The sequence below is a fragment of the Ambystoma mexicanum genome, chromosome 4q (genome assembly GCF_040938575.1).
Source record: "Ambystoma mexicanum isolate Mex_15411 chromosome 4q, UKY_AmexF1_1, whole genome shotgun sequence".
Lineage (NCBI taxonomy): Eukaryota > Metazoa > Chordata > Amphibia > Caudata > Ambystomatidae > Ambystoma > Ambystoma mexicanum.
This window is the reverse complement of record NC_090928.1, coordinates 916,116,795-916,130,393: the sequence shown is the minus strand read 5'-3', so window position 1 is coordinate 916,130,393 and position 13,599 is coordinate 916,116,795. Positions and strand designations below refer to the sequence as shown.

Sequence of the window (13,599 nt, the reverse complement as noted above, 5' to 3'; positions counted from 1 at the left end):
TTTTCATGTGTGTTTGTTATGTTCACTTTCAGTATAAATTATAGTCATATTAGCCATTTTATGTGTTTTAGTGAGCAAAGCTTATTATCAAAATCTAACAAAACCATTCTGATAGAAGGTTACCATTCCAAGATAGTCTAATTCTCGCTATTTTGCTCTTTCAAAATACCCCTCTAAGAAAGAAGAAAGGAATAAATAGCACCAGTGAGGGTTCTTGACTAATTTGCATAGCACCAAGGAACATTTTAAACATAAGAACGACCACAAAGTTTGTATTGGAAAAGTATGTGTCTGATAAAGGTAGTGCAAGCTCTAATCACTTGAAGTACATAATGCACACTGGAAATGGGGGTCCATATCATTTTTCACAACACTTATCCTTACCTTAACGTATTTCTAACTCTGAACCATATATATTCGTTTGGACAGTCTCAGAATCAGGAAAGGGGGTAAAATGGATGTGCACTGCAGATGTCCAACTGAGCCATCATTTTAGAATAGGAGGGGCTGAGAGGGGAAAGTGCGCAGACATCTGCAGAGAACGAAATATACAGGACAACTCTAATTGTATAATTTTTAATATCTGAAACTTCAGATGTTTATAGGGAATACAAATCCATTGAGGGAAACACAATAATGTGGCCTTTTGAAGAAGAACATTAAAGTAGCAAAGCGTTGATCAGAGGCAAACCCATGATCACGGAGGCTGTGTAAGAACGTCATGATATCATTGGTCTAGGAGTTGAAATGTGCCTTCATAGCTCGTCATAGAAGGTGGAGAGAATGTAATAAACAGGTTTATCATTGTATGACGTTAGGTGCAGCACAGGATTAAGTGTGACATGAGTGTGAACCTAATTAAATAATACCATATGGAAAAGGAGAGATCTGGGATTGTAAACATAGGTATTTAACCAATGTTTACACAGTAAAATGCCTGTACTTTGTTATTTCGACAGCATGACACCAAATGCATGTACAACCTGATACCCTTCTTACTGAAGGGGTTGCCCGTTAGCTAAAGTCATGTGAGAATGGAATCAGGCTTCTTCAAAGATGTACGTCAACCAAGTCAGGCAAAGAACTGTATTCTACATTTTACATTTTTTGTTAAATAAGTTCATCATTTGAGGACATTCCAAAACGTTTCAGGTACATGACTCAAACGTTGGCTAACTCATGATCATGACTAGACAAGGCTGGCATAACTTGGTAACCATGCACTGATTATATCATGTGCTTACTCTGCTGGGGGTGGACCCATAGTTAGAAGTCCACGTTACTCCCTTGTAATGTTAACATATAGTAATTCATCTGATGGATCAAAAAGGTCAGTTATTTCATTATTTTTCACAAATGATAATTTAATTGAAAGGAGTTGGACTTTTAAAGTAATAGTTGTGTCACTGTTGTCTGTGGGCAGGATGGCTTGCAAACAGTTCCTCCATCCATTTGTCAGACGTCTCTATAAACATACAGAGCTAAAAGCATTGTGACCATCTTGGTCTACCCCGCCCTGTCAAGGAACTCTTCAGGCACTTGTATTTTATGGCTAACATGGACTGTCTGGCCACATTTTAAAACAAGGTTTTAATGACTTTAGATGTTAGTAGCCACTTTAGTCACTGCCCTAGAGCACCCAAGGGCTTTGCGATGTTTATCAGGACTTCCCCCAGGAATGTGAAAACAAGGAAATAATATGAGGCAGGGTAACCAAAAAGGAAACACACCAAACACAGGTTACAAAGGAACATACAAAGCACTTTATTTTATACTGAATCCAGTTACAAAAGAACAGAACAAAATTCAGATAGCTATCGACCCTCAGTACAACACAGCGAACTCCGGCGTGGTTCAGTGTGCTCAGTGAGTGCAAATATTCATTTAAACAGTCAGGCTTTTATACATTTCTGCAGCCTGTTGTCCAGCCTTTCTCCAGGTTAACCATTACATAAATAAGTTACTGCTCTAGGGTCCCTTGCCAGGTCAAATCTAGTTCATCTTAGGTTTATACATTAACAAGAAGAAATGGTAATAATGTATGCTCTAGGCCTAACATTACAATGCGGGACTTAATTTATACAATATAGTTAAGCAGGTGTTCTCATTCAATTATAGATCAGTTTCAGTGATACAGGTAATCCATTGCACACAGGTCAGCAGAAGGACAAGGTCTCAGCTCATGACCCTAACAAGTGGCCTGCAGGCAAGTTATACATTAGCTGTACAGAGGTCATGACAATCAAGTTCTGTTCTGAATAACATAGGCTACCATTTTAGCTCACATGGTGACTTTATAGAGCAAGAAAACCTAAAATGGCGGCTTGACCCAAAATGACAGTTTACATGGTTTCTAAGGTCAGGACCTTGCAATGCGAGTTTATTCACATGTATTTTATAATCAGCTTATTAGCAGCTTGGCGTAGGCCAATATACATATATTGGTAGCAATAGGAGACACGATATCATTTCTAGTTTGACAGGAAAGCTCTGTTCAGCCCACACGCTTTCCATTGCTTGAAGCTAAATGTGTTTCTATTCCACCACTTCCTATACATATAATGCCTTCTCTCTCTCCCCCACTACGTGCAACCGTTGCACTTGCCTTTTGTTCAGACCTTGCCAGAGTATTTTTCCATTTTCTTTACTTTTCTTTCCCTTCACCATTCCTTCCTTTAGTGCCCTTCCTTACTCTCCTCTTTCCTTCCTCATACCATACACTAAAGTCTGTTATCTGCAGGTATTAAAGATCCACACCGTTGCTCTATAGGACCCTCTTCCTTTTGATCTTATTTATTTGTTATATACTCATTTTCTTTTCTGTTTGACATACCTTTTCAATGAATTTCTTTCTATCGGTATCCCTCCCTGTCTTCTTTTAAGCACTGTTCTTTTGTTCCAATTCGCCCAGAAAGGTCCATCTCTTCCTTCTAATTATTGACACATTTCACTTTGTCCTCGTCTCACAAACAGGATATCTCCATACCTGGAATGCAGATATCTTTAGCCTCCTTCACTGTCAGGGTTTCATCCTGTCCATTCTACAGAAACTGCTCTCTTGAATGTCACACATTTCCACACTTCCTGTCACCATTTGAAACAATCTTCTCTTTCCATTCGTCTCCATTTGTCTGCTTCTCATTTCATTGTCTGCCCCCTATAACCCCCCTTGATCCATTCTGTCTTGCTTTTTGTCTTATCTTTCTTACCACATTTACTCTGATTGATGGGCTGGTGAATCTTTTTGCTCTTTACTTTTGCATTTTGTGAGCCAAGAAAGCTTGGTCCTTGGGACTTTACTCTTTTCCCTGAATACCATTCCTACATTTTCTATTATTCGGTCATTTGGCTTTCATTTTCCAATTTCATGCCAATGACTCTTAGATCCTTTAATCTGTATTTTCCCTTTCTGACTGTCTCGCTGCTGCCAAGTTGTGCATAATCTCTCAATCTCTTGATATCCTTCCTTCTAACACTGCAATGCTATTTTCTCAGGCTTCTTCTCGTTTTGGCTGCTCCAATCCATCTATTTCTTTCTATCGCTACTTGTTCTCAATTTCACCATCTGCTCCTAAACTGTGAATACATTTATACCCCCCCGACTTCTTTTATAGTCCCCCTTCTTATCCTGCCGAATCACGTGTTTTAAAGCTTCATATTTGTACAATGGATTAATGTATAACCTTTTCTGACCCTTAAACACTAATTCTAACTTGTTTTAATTAATGTATTAATTGTGTTCTCTCCTTGTAGGGCTTCTTGCCTATGTGCTTGCTCGTTATAGTGGTAAACTGCTCTCCTCCTCTTTCCAAACATAAAAGCCAAAACAGGAATTTATAGCTACAGACTATAAGATTGTCTGACATTTGTTTTGCAATCTCGACCAGAGAGTATGTTCATGGCAATTGTGTTAACATATTTAATGATTGATGTGATAAAGTCCACTGCCTGGTTCTGAAACCACTAGGGCTCTGCCTAAGTGGATCACCCAAAGCCACTGGATGTTGCACCTTTGGTAGGTATGGATGGGATCACCATGTCACTGTGATGGTTTATGGGACATTGTGGGAAAGTCACATTGACTCAACCCAGGCAAGTCTTAGGGCCCCATTTCCTCCCCGCCCCACCCCACAACCATCATGGCAGACCAGTCCTAAAGGGTGTATCCCTAATCAAAATCCTTGGTATAACTAAACGGTATTGAGAGATCTTACAGCGCTCATTAAACAAATCTATAGCTCTAGTGTTATTTCAGGGGCCTCTGTTATAATAACCTATTCTGCGGGATCTTGGTTAAAGGGAAAGTACGCCTAGCTCGGATGCATTGGTAATGAAGTATACAATTAGGTACTGCCAGTTATTCTGTATGAATTTGTGGCAGAGGGCCTGTGTAACGTCATTAATCCAGGGTGGCCACCGTTACATATACTAATGTTATTTTTGAGCTGTAACTGCTTTTAGGGTGCTTCTGTGAAAAATGTGCTACGTAGGTTTTTTGTTAAACATGATCAAAGGAATAGAGAAGCTCATATAAGGATTTTTTTTATATATTATACCATTTCCGAGCTATAGCCTGTATAAATTATTGCTACTTCATTGCAAACCTTCGACTGTATGCTCACTAAATTAGAACGTTTAAAATAATTTGCAATGTTCTCATTGAAATATACTATTTATTAAAACTACAATAGCTATTTACATTTGAGGAGAGAAATTAAGGTTTTACAGTTCATCTCCTATTTTATTAATTTTATTTGTTTATAAGGTGCAGAAAACCTGCAAGCATCAAGGCAATACCAAACACACAAAGGGACTTAGGAAACAGAACAAAATGTAAAACTGGAGGCATGACTTATTCACAAAGGGGTATCGGCCAGTTAATAAGGAAAGATGCTGTCAATGTGAGTTATCCTGTTTTCAGCCAGCGCGTACCGCTCGGAGCCACCAGACCTGGAGCCCTCATACTTCCATACAGAAACTAATCTTCTGCCAGTGAGATTCAACTTGATTCCTCACCTTGGAAGCGTCACAGCTTTCGAACCTACCTTACTACAGAGACAAGCTCTCCTTATAGCTCAACCCTCACATTGGAGAAACCAGGACATTAATCTCAACCACCCCGCCGGTTCCACCAAACCAGCCTGTGAACCACATTAGCTACGTGCAAGGGAGACCTGCTTTACCTGGCCCCAGAAGAAGGCTGCCACCTCCTTACAGCCGAAACATCCTTTGTCATCGTGCCCGGATCCCACAATTTCTTCCAACGATGACTTGAACCATTATTACCACCTTTTTGTTGATGTTGCCCTTTAGCAGACCCTATTTTTAGGTTTCTTTAAGCTATGAACCTGGTGTTGTGCAAATATTGTATGTTACTGTGATAATACACTGTTCAACTGGCAAATATGATGTAATATTGCAACACTGGACACAGGAAACACTACACAGCACCAGTACAGCTGTGTGCAGTTAACACACTGCACCCAACTTGTTGAATCTTGAATCTTAAGTATATTTTCAAATGAGTCACTTTAGAATACTGGACTGCACGGACAACAAACAGTCCATATCTAGTGACAACATGCCACCACTGTAAATGGAATGTCTTTGTAATATGCACTAAATATTTACAATATATGTTGTTCGATCTACACTATTCACTAAACTGGTGACTAGGTTTATGTTCAATTTACCTATTTTTCTATGGATAAATTTTGAGTTTCCTACACCGACTTACCAATGTGTTTACCTGTGGCCTAATTAATAAAGGACACTACAACTTTTTTTCCAGTTTATGGATTTGAACTTTCCTCCAATATTGCATACTGTGGTAGATACATTAACACTAATTTGGAGAAGTGTCAGAATTGCAACTACAATAATCAGGTGTAGTCTAAATGTTTGAGGACTGGACCACCCCTTTGTACAAGAAATGTGAGTTATCCAAACAGAAACCTTTTTAAATGCTTCCAAAACACCGGACACTGTGGCTCCAAACGTAGATCCATAGGTAACGTATTCCATGCTTGAGCAGGCAGTGTGAAGAATGCACGCCCTGAACCTCTTGTTCTTCAGGGCATGTCAGGTATCCACAGTGACTCGAGCAAAGTGGTCTTGAGGGGGTATACAGCTGACCCGTAGCTTGAGATATGAAGGAGCATCACTGTTGATATGTTTGTGGGTCAATGTGAGGGCCTTAAATCTTATTCTAGATGGCACATTAAGCCAGTGAAGATTCTTTCTGGCATGGGTGATGTGCTCCCTCCTTGTGATATCACAAATACTTCTGACTGCGTTATTTTGAATTATCTGTAGCCTATTTATAGAATTCTTGTTAGCCCCCAACAAGGGGGCATTACAATAGTCCAGGTGTGGCATATGAATGGTTCTGACCAGAGTGTGTCGATTTTGGAAAACGGGAGTGGTTGGATGTGTCATAGCATCTTCAAATGGTACACTCTGTCCACTTGTGCATCTGAGCCGGGAGAGGCTTTGGCAAATACACCCAGTGTCTTAACCCTATCTGAGATGCTAATGCTATTTCCCTCAATGTACATGTGAGAGAATTGAGGACCTAGTTTGGCTCTAGCTGGCACAACTCTGTCTTAGCACTGTTCAGGCACATCCAGCTACAGGACACCCAGCTCTTAATTATGCTGTAGATGTGCTCTAATCTAGTAGAGTCTGTTGACTAATCTCAACTCAGATCCACAAGGAGCTGAGTGTCGTCAGCATAGTTTGTAAATAGAAGACCCTGAGTAGTTAAGAGGTCACAGAGGGGTGTCATGTATAGATTGAATACGTTGGGTAACAAACACGCCCCTTGTGGGAAACCACAGTAAATTGGATCAGCATCATAGGAGACATCGCCTCAGCACACCCGAGATTTCTCGTCCTTCAGAAAGGAGCCAATCAAGTTCCTGGCCTCTCCAGAGCAGTCACCAGTAGTGGAAGAGAGGTCCCTAGACGCTTGTGGTCAAGCAGGTCGGGTGCGGCTGACCAATCCAAAAGTATCAACAGCCCCACCCTTATATCTTCAAGCACCTTGAGCATGCAAGACTGGAGGTCTAATAAGGCGGTCTCTGTTCCATAATGTACTCGCAAGCCAGATTGATTGGGATAAAAGATGCCCGAAGCTTCCAGATGTTGTTGAAGCTGAGAGGTTGCAACCTTATCGTCGAGTTTAAGAAAAAAGAGGGTGTTTGATGGGGCTCATGTTGTTAGACTCTCTAGGATTCAAACCAGATTTCTTTGGCAGAGGTGTCACCAAACCTGTTTGATGGAGACAGGAACAGAACAGTGGTTGAAAGAAGCATTAACATAGTGTGTCAAAAAAGGAGCAAAAGTTCCAGAGTTTGGCAGAATGAATTTGCCCAGAAGGATCTCCCTCGAACAGGAGGTGGGAAGCATGGAGTTGAGAAAGAATCGTATCTCATTCACCGTTATAGGTTTGAATAAAAAGCCTGGACCTATATTGCATTATAATTTTTGGTAAACCCATTGAGGTTCGAAATTCTATTATGGGCCGTTGTGATTTTATTGGCAAAGGCCTGTTGCACCATACAGCAATTCACGTCCGAAGGAATGAAGGACTGAGGTCGGGATGTGGGTTTCTCTAAGTTTCTATATATCTCTAAAAGTTTCTTAAAGTTATTTCCAGCCTACTCGACTTCATTGTTGTAAAAATCCTTTTTGCCTGATAAATGTGTTTCTTGTAGGCTTTTTGTTGTGTTTTCCAGTGAGCCTTATTTTTGTCTCTCTGATTTTTGACCCATGTGCGTCTGCCCACCTCTTTTCTTTTTTTTAAATCACCAAGGTTGGAGTAAACTAAGCCTGTTGACTAGAATTCACTCTCACAGTTTTAGATATATAGTCACTAGTGTCTCAGGAGGGTTGCAGTTCGAGTTCTTGTCCATAACTTCAACAACAGCTATCAAGAGCTTCAAAGTCCTCTTTTTAGGAGCTGTGTGGGTGAGGACAATTAATCACAAAATCTAATGTATCTCCATATCATCCATGAAGAGATTCGCAAGATCTGGGGCGAATGTCGAGCCCCTACTTGTACCATGCTGTTGTAAATAGAATGTGTCTTGTTCTATAAAGAAATTGTTGGTTAGGGCAAGTCTAATGCATTCTAGAATAAATGCTGATGGAACAGTTTTGTCCTCTCTCATCTCCAAATATTTTTCCATTATGCTGACGCATTTCATCTGGGGGATGCTCATATATAGAGCCTCGACATCTAATGTTACAAGTATGTCTTCGGCTCTTACTTCTATAGTGTCTAGCACTTTAATCATCTGAGTGGTGTCTTGGATGAAGGAACGCATGGTTTTTACAAACGGTCTCAGAAAGAAATCTGTATATACCGATAAAGGATCTAAAATAGAACCAATGGCTGCCACAATGGGTCGCCCTGGGGGATCATACGGGTCTTTATGAATCTTGGGTAGACAATAAAAGTCTGGTGTCACAGGATGATGTTGTATAAGAAATGCTTTTTCGTCAGCATCTATCCAACCCTCGCTCTCTGCGTGGTTCATAAGGCTCTCGCTCTCCTCCCGAATCCAGGCTGTAGGATCACAGGGTAAGGGTTTATAAAAAACAGCTCTTTCAAGTTTTTTCTTGACTTCAGTACTGTATTTCTCAATACGCCACAACACCACCCCACCCGCCTTGTCTGCTGGTTTGATAACAAACATTTTATTGTCTGCTAAATCCTTCATGGCCCTCCTTTCCTCTTTAGACAGATTGTCTCTGTGTGTATTTTTAGTCTTAACAAGTGTCTTCATTTCCCTTATGATCTTGTTATCAAAACTAATAATTTCAGGGGAGACCATTGAAGTTAACGGGGTGAAGGTAGAAGGCGTTTTCAAACCTAAGACACTACTCTCCTGTGGTCGTTGGTCGTCATGATCCTTGAAAAAATACTTCAATCGTTTCGTGCCGAAGGAATTACGCATTTCTACTTCAGTGGTGAAGAGATCAGCTCTATTGACAGGTACAAAAGACAGACCTTTGCTTAGAACCTGCTTTTCTGCAGTTGTAAGAATGTGGGTACTTAAATTGAAAATTGGCATCACTATGTTTGTGGTGCCAGTTGCCACTGGCATGTCCACATGCCCTGATTGCCCGGTTGTCGGGTCTTCCCTTGTCTGCCCGGTTCTGAAAATGGCCTCTCTGTGAGTTCCCTGTGTTCGCAGGACTTCTATTGGAGCTTCCATCGCTACTGTTTGATGAATTAGAGAAAGTGACATATTTCCTAAAGGGGCGTCTGTTATTAAAGCCCTGATTCTGGCCTTGGTTCATATTAATTTGCGTGAAAAAGCCTGGGACCAGATAGGGATATGTCACTTCTTCCTTGTAGTTCTGGACATCTTTCTTTAATTTCCACAACTTCTTATCTATAGTGAAGGTCTTAAATTTGCCCATATCTTCCTCAATTTTTTTCTAATAATGCTTTTACATTGGGTATCACTGATTCATCTTGGTTCTTTTTTTCAAGTTCTGCTAAATCACATTTATTTCCCACACCGCTGAAATTAGCCATGAATTTAGGATTATCTAGAAAGACTCTGGGTATATTCTTCACTTGTAACCCCTCAGGTATGACCCCTGCCTTCAGATATTCTACCATTAACTGGCCATGAGATTCCGTATGGATTTGTTTTTTCACTTTTTGGGTCAGAAGGTCCAAATCATTTGTGTTGGGCGGTGTGGTATTAATAAAGTTGGTTGTCCCAGAATCAACGGCTGCTCAAAGAATTCTTTTAATTGTTCATCCGTAAATGAAACTATATTAACATTTTCCATGTTGACAAACAAATTAACTCTACCAACCAACGGGTTGTCCTTTATCATCAGCTATCAAGAGCATCAAAGTCCTCTTTTTAGGGGCTGTGTGGGTGAGGACAATTAAGCACAACATCTACAATAGCCCACAAACCAGCTCCCTTTTCCTTCTGATAAGGATGAGTGTTTAGATGCCTGTGGACCTAGTCATGTTCACCCCTTAACCATCAAAAAGGGCGAATGACCATGTATTATCCAAAAATATACATATTTTAATATTTATCAAAAACATCACAATTTACAATGCATTTCTGTAAAATCAACAGCATGATCAAAATTCATTCTAAAAATAACATCTATACACATACATATAACTCATATGTCAGAGAAGCTTACAATTCAGTCCCTTCTATGCCTGAGTGGGGAGCTCATCAATATCTCTACCGCCACTATTGCTGATACTACCCCCTTGACTTATGAGGGCAAGAAGCTGTGCCAACACTTACAAAATGTGTTTCTGGGACCAACATGAATATAAATCTAAGAGAAATGCACATAGATAAATCCCCATTGCATTTCCTGTTGGTGCTGTCTTCAGGGCACTTAGTTTTCAAGATTGTGCATGCCTTCCGAGGCAGAGTCGAGCAGCATAGCTGAAGTTCTGTCATCCAGTCTAAGTCCCAGAGTTCATCTTCATCATCTACAAAATCATTGTCATCACAGAGCTCTTTGTCGCCACCACACTTACACAGATCTGTGCACCTAAGTGACTGAGTTTGGCATTTGCAATGCATGGCACACCGGCCTTTGACACATGCACACCGTACCAGCTGTATCATTTATTGTGGTGCACATGGAAGCGTACATGTAGTTGGAGAATATTAATAATAATAATAATAATAATAATAATAATAATAATAATAATAATAATAATAATAATAATAATAATTTCACATTTATATAGCGCTACGAACCCTCAGGTATCTTAGCGCTGCTTATTATTACCCACGGTGGGTGGTGCTCATTTATCGACCTCGGAAGGATGAAAGGCTGAGTTTGGCCCTGCCGGGATTCAAACCTGCGGTATTGATTATCTGCCTTCACCCACACAAATTTTGATGGCTCTGGGAGATTCGGGTGTTGTTGATCAGTGCATCACCACTCTATTCATTGGTGATGAGTCCTTAAGATGGATGGTATTAGAGAGGATCTTCTTGGTGGCAGATTTTCACTTTGTCTCTGTTTTTTGTGAACATCCACCAACGCAGTTGATCAATGTCTGAAATCTTTGTTCCTGGCGAGTAGACTTGACAAATGGATCACTCTATCAATCGTTCACCTCCCTTCTTAAATTCTTCTAGACATCTTCTAGACATCCAAGTCTTCCCAAAGCTTCAAGCATTTCTTTTTATGAAGTTTTGAAAACCTTCTAGAAAGATAGTTTTCCTTTCTTCCTAAAGCACCTGATAACATCACACCCTGAAAGAGCACAAAGGCCTAGTAATGCCTGCAAATTTGTAGGCCCTAAGCAGGAGCACACACATTTGAGATCCATACATCTTCTATTAGTTCCAACTCCTGTAACAAACATGCTGTCAGATGTAAAAAACAGTTATTATCACAGTGAAAGGACAAAAACATCCAATGACAAAATGTGGAGGGTAGCGGCATGACGACGTGATACATAAAGGGAGTGAAGGATTATTTGTGTGTCTGCCTGCTCATGTGTGCGTTCAATGTCTCCAACATAATTTCCATCTGATGACTTGGCTTCATTGTTCCAACTGGCTCACAAGCTTCTTTTTAACTATTTTGCGTGGAGATTTTATTTATTTGAGAGGTAAGCTGTTAACTAATGTTTAGTTTTAGAATGCAATAGGTGGGTTCTCATGGAAGGATTTTCAGTATTTGTAGAATCCATGATTTTGTACTCAACAGGTGTTTTATTTGCCTGCTGTTTTCCTTTGCCTGGAGTACTTGAGTGCATTTTCTAGGTAGGTATCAAATACTAAATGTGTTTCATAATACTTTAGCAGATAAGGTTCTATTTTCTTGTAGAATTCAATTGCAAGGTCATGGCAAGTCTTCACATATGAAAGTGTCTGCAGTGCTTGCGATTCTTCCATTCGGTCAAGGACAGCTGCTGAATATGTTTGCTCTGGTACAGATAATCTGCCCTCAGAAACAAATGAAGAGACCTCTGTCATGTTGTTGGAAACCTCTGTAAATTGTTCCTTTCTCAGTATCTTCATCAGCTTGCTGTTGTTTGCAGCTAGAATAATTGTACTATCTAAATTGAACATTGAAAGAGGTACTGCAGAGAATTTGAAATTACTCAAGCTTCCTGTAGATCAATGTCAGTTCCACCTCGTGAAGCAATCAGCAAACGTGTGAACAAAGAACGATCTGCCTTCAACTGCACTATGGTGTCTCATACCTTTGTCTTAACAACTTTGCTTGTGAGACAGGCATGTATCAAGAGAGAACCAGACTCAACTAGGTTGGTTCAAAAACCTTTATTGACTAAAGATCTTGGGTTGGTGTAATGCTTAACTCTGAACCATTCAACACCATTCAACATAACAGCACAGTTCCTTTTGCAAGCTTTCTGTGGTCCCCTTCCCCATGCTTCAATCCTCTTTGTCGGTTCAATAAAACTTAACAAGTCTCTAACCTGGTTATGCTTCTTAGGGTTTCCTTCCCCAAGCTCAGGCCCTTTTCAACTTTGCGACACAGACCTTAGTTCTTAATCAGGATGTATTTTGTTTTCTTAAATAGGCCTCTCAACATATGATGTTTTACAGTTCTGTTTTTAATTCATAAACCATTCTTGCATGTGGTAGAATCAAGGCTTTCGAAAAACACCATGCTTTTTGCATTTCCTAGGCCCTCTTGCCCTCTCTTTGCACTCATGTTCTTCTGTTATCTCTTTATTTCCGATGCTCTTGGCCTCCCTTTTCTTCTGCTTTCCTTTCCATGTACACTTGCACCCTCCTGAACGTGCCCTGGCACTTTGCTTTCTTCTGCTTTCCTTTTCGTGCACACTTGCACTCTCTTTAACATGCCCATGGCACTTTGCTGAACTGTGATTTCCTTTTGTGCACACTGGCAGTCTCTTTTCTAATCTGCTGTCTTTTCTGTGCACCCTTGCACTCTCTATTGGTTCTGTACACACTTGTACCTTCCTTTTTGTGCCACATGCACTCTTCTTTACCTTTCTCATGCCCCTCTCTGACTATGGGCCATCTTTTCCACTTTCTCTCATCTTTCGATCAGGCTTTTATTTGCCTTTCGCCCCAATCTGCTTTTCTCACTGCTTTTCTTTTGCTTTCTGTCTCCTTGCTGCACTTTCAGTCTTTTCACTTTTCTTTCACTTTTAACTTTCACACTTTTCTTTATTTCAGATTCTATGCCATTTTTCCTGTTCGTGCCTTTCTCCTGCTCCGCTATCATTTAAATGCATACTCCTGAGTTTCTATTACATTCTTTCATGAAACTCACTGGACAGCATTGCGTAGAGAGGCAGTTCCTTCAGGTAATGCCAGAATGAGGCCAGGGTTTTACCACCTGCACCTCAGGCACCCTTGAGGTCGGTGCTGGCCTCATGGGAACATGCACTTTGCTGGTCCTCACCTGCGGAATGCAGGCAGTGTTTCTCCGGTTCCCTGGAGGCGCAGCTCCCTCATCCACACTGCAACCCACACACACCGGGCCAGCGTCTCGGTGTGCTGTCTTCCTCCTGCCTGCAGCTCCTGCTTCTCTCCGCTTCTGGGCTTCCCTGGACTGGACTTCAGTCCCCAGCTCGCT

The 13,599-nt window shown here is 40.7% G+C and overlaps 1 protein-coding gene across 4 annotated transcripts in view; it reads right to left on the bottom strand.

Annotated features, from left to right (window-relative positions):
- Window positions 1-13,599, bottom strand: part of HAAO (3-hydroxyanthranilate 3,4-dioxygenase) — an 840,136-nt gene that overhangs the window by 206,077 nt on the left and 620,460 nt on the right. The window lies entirely within an intron of this gene.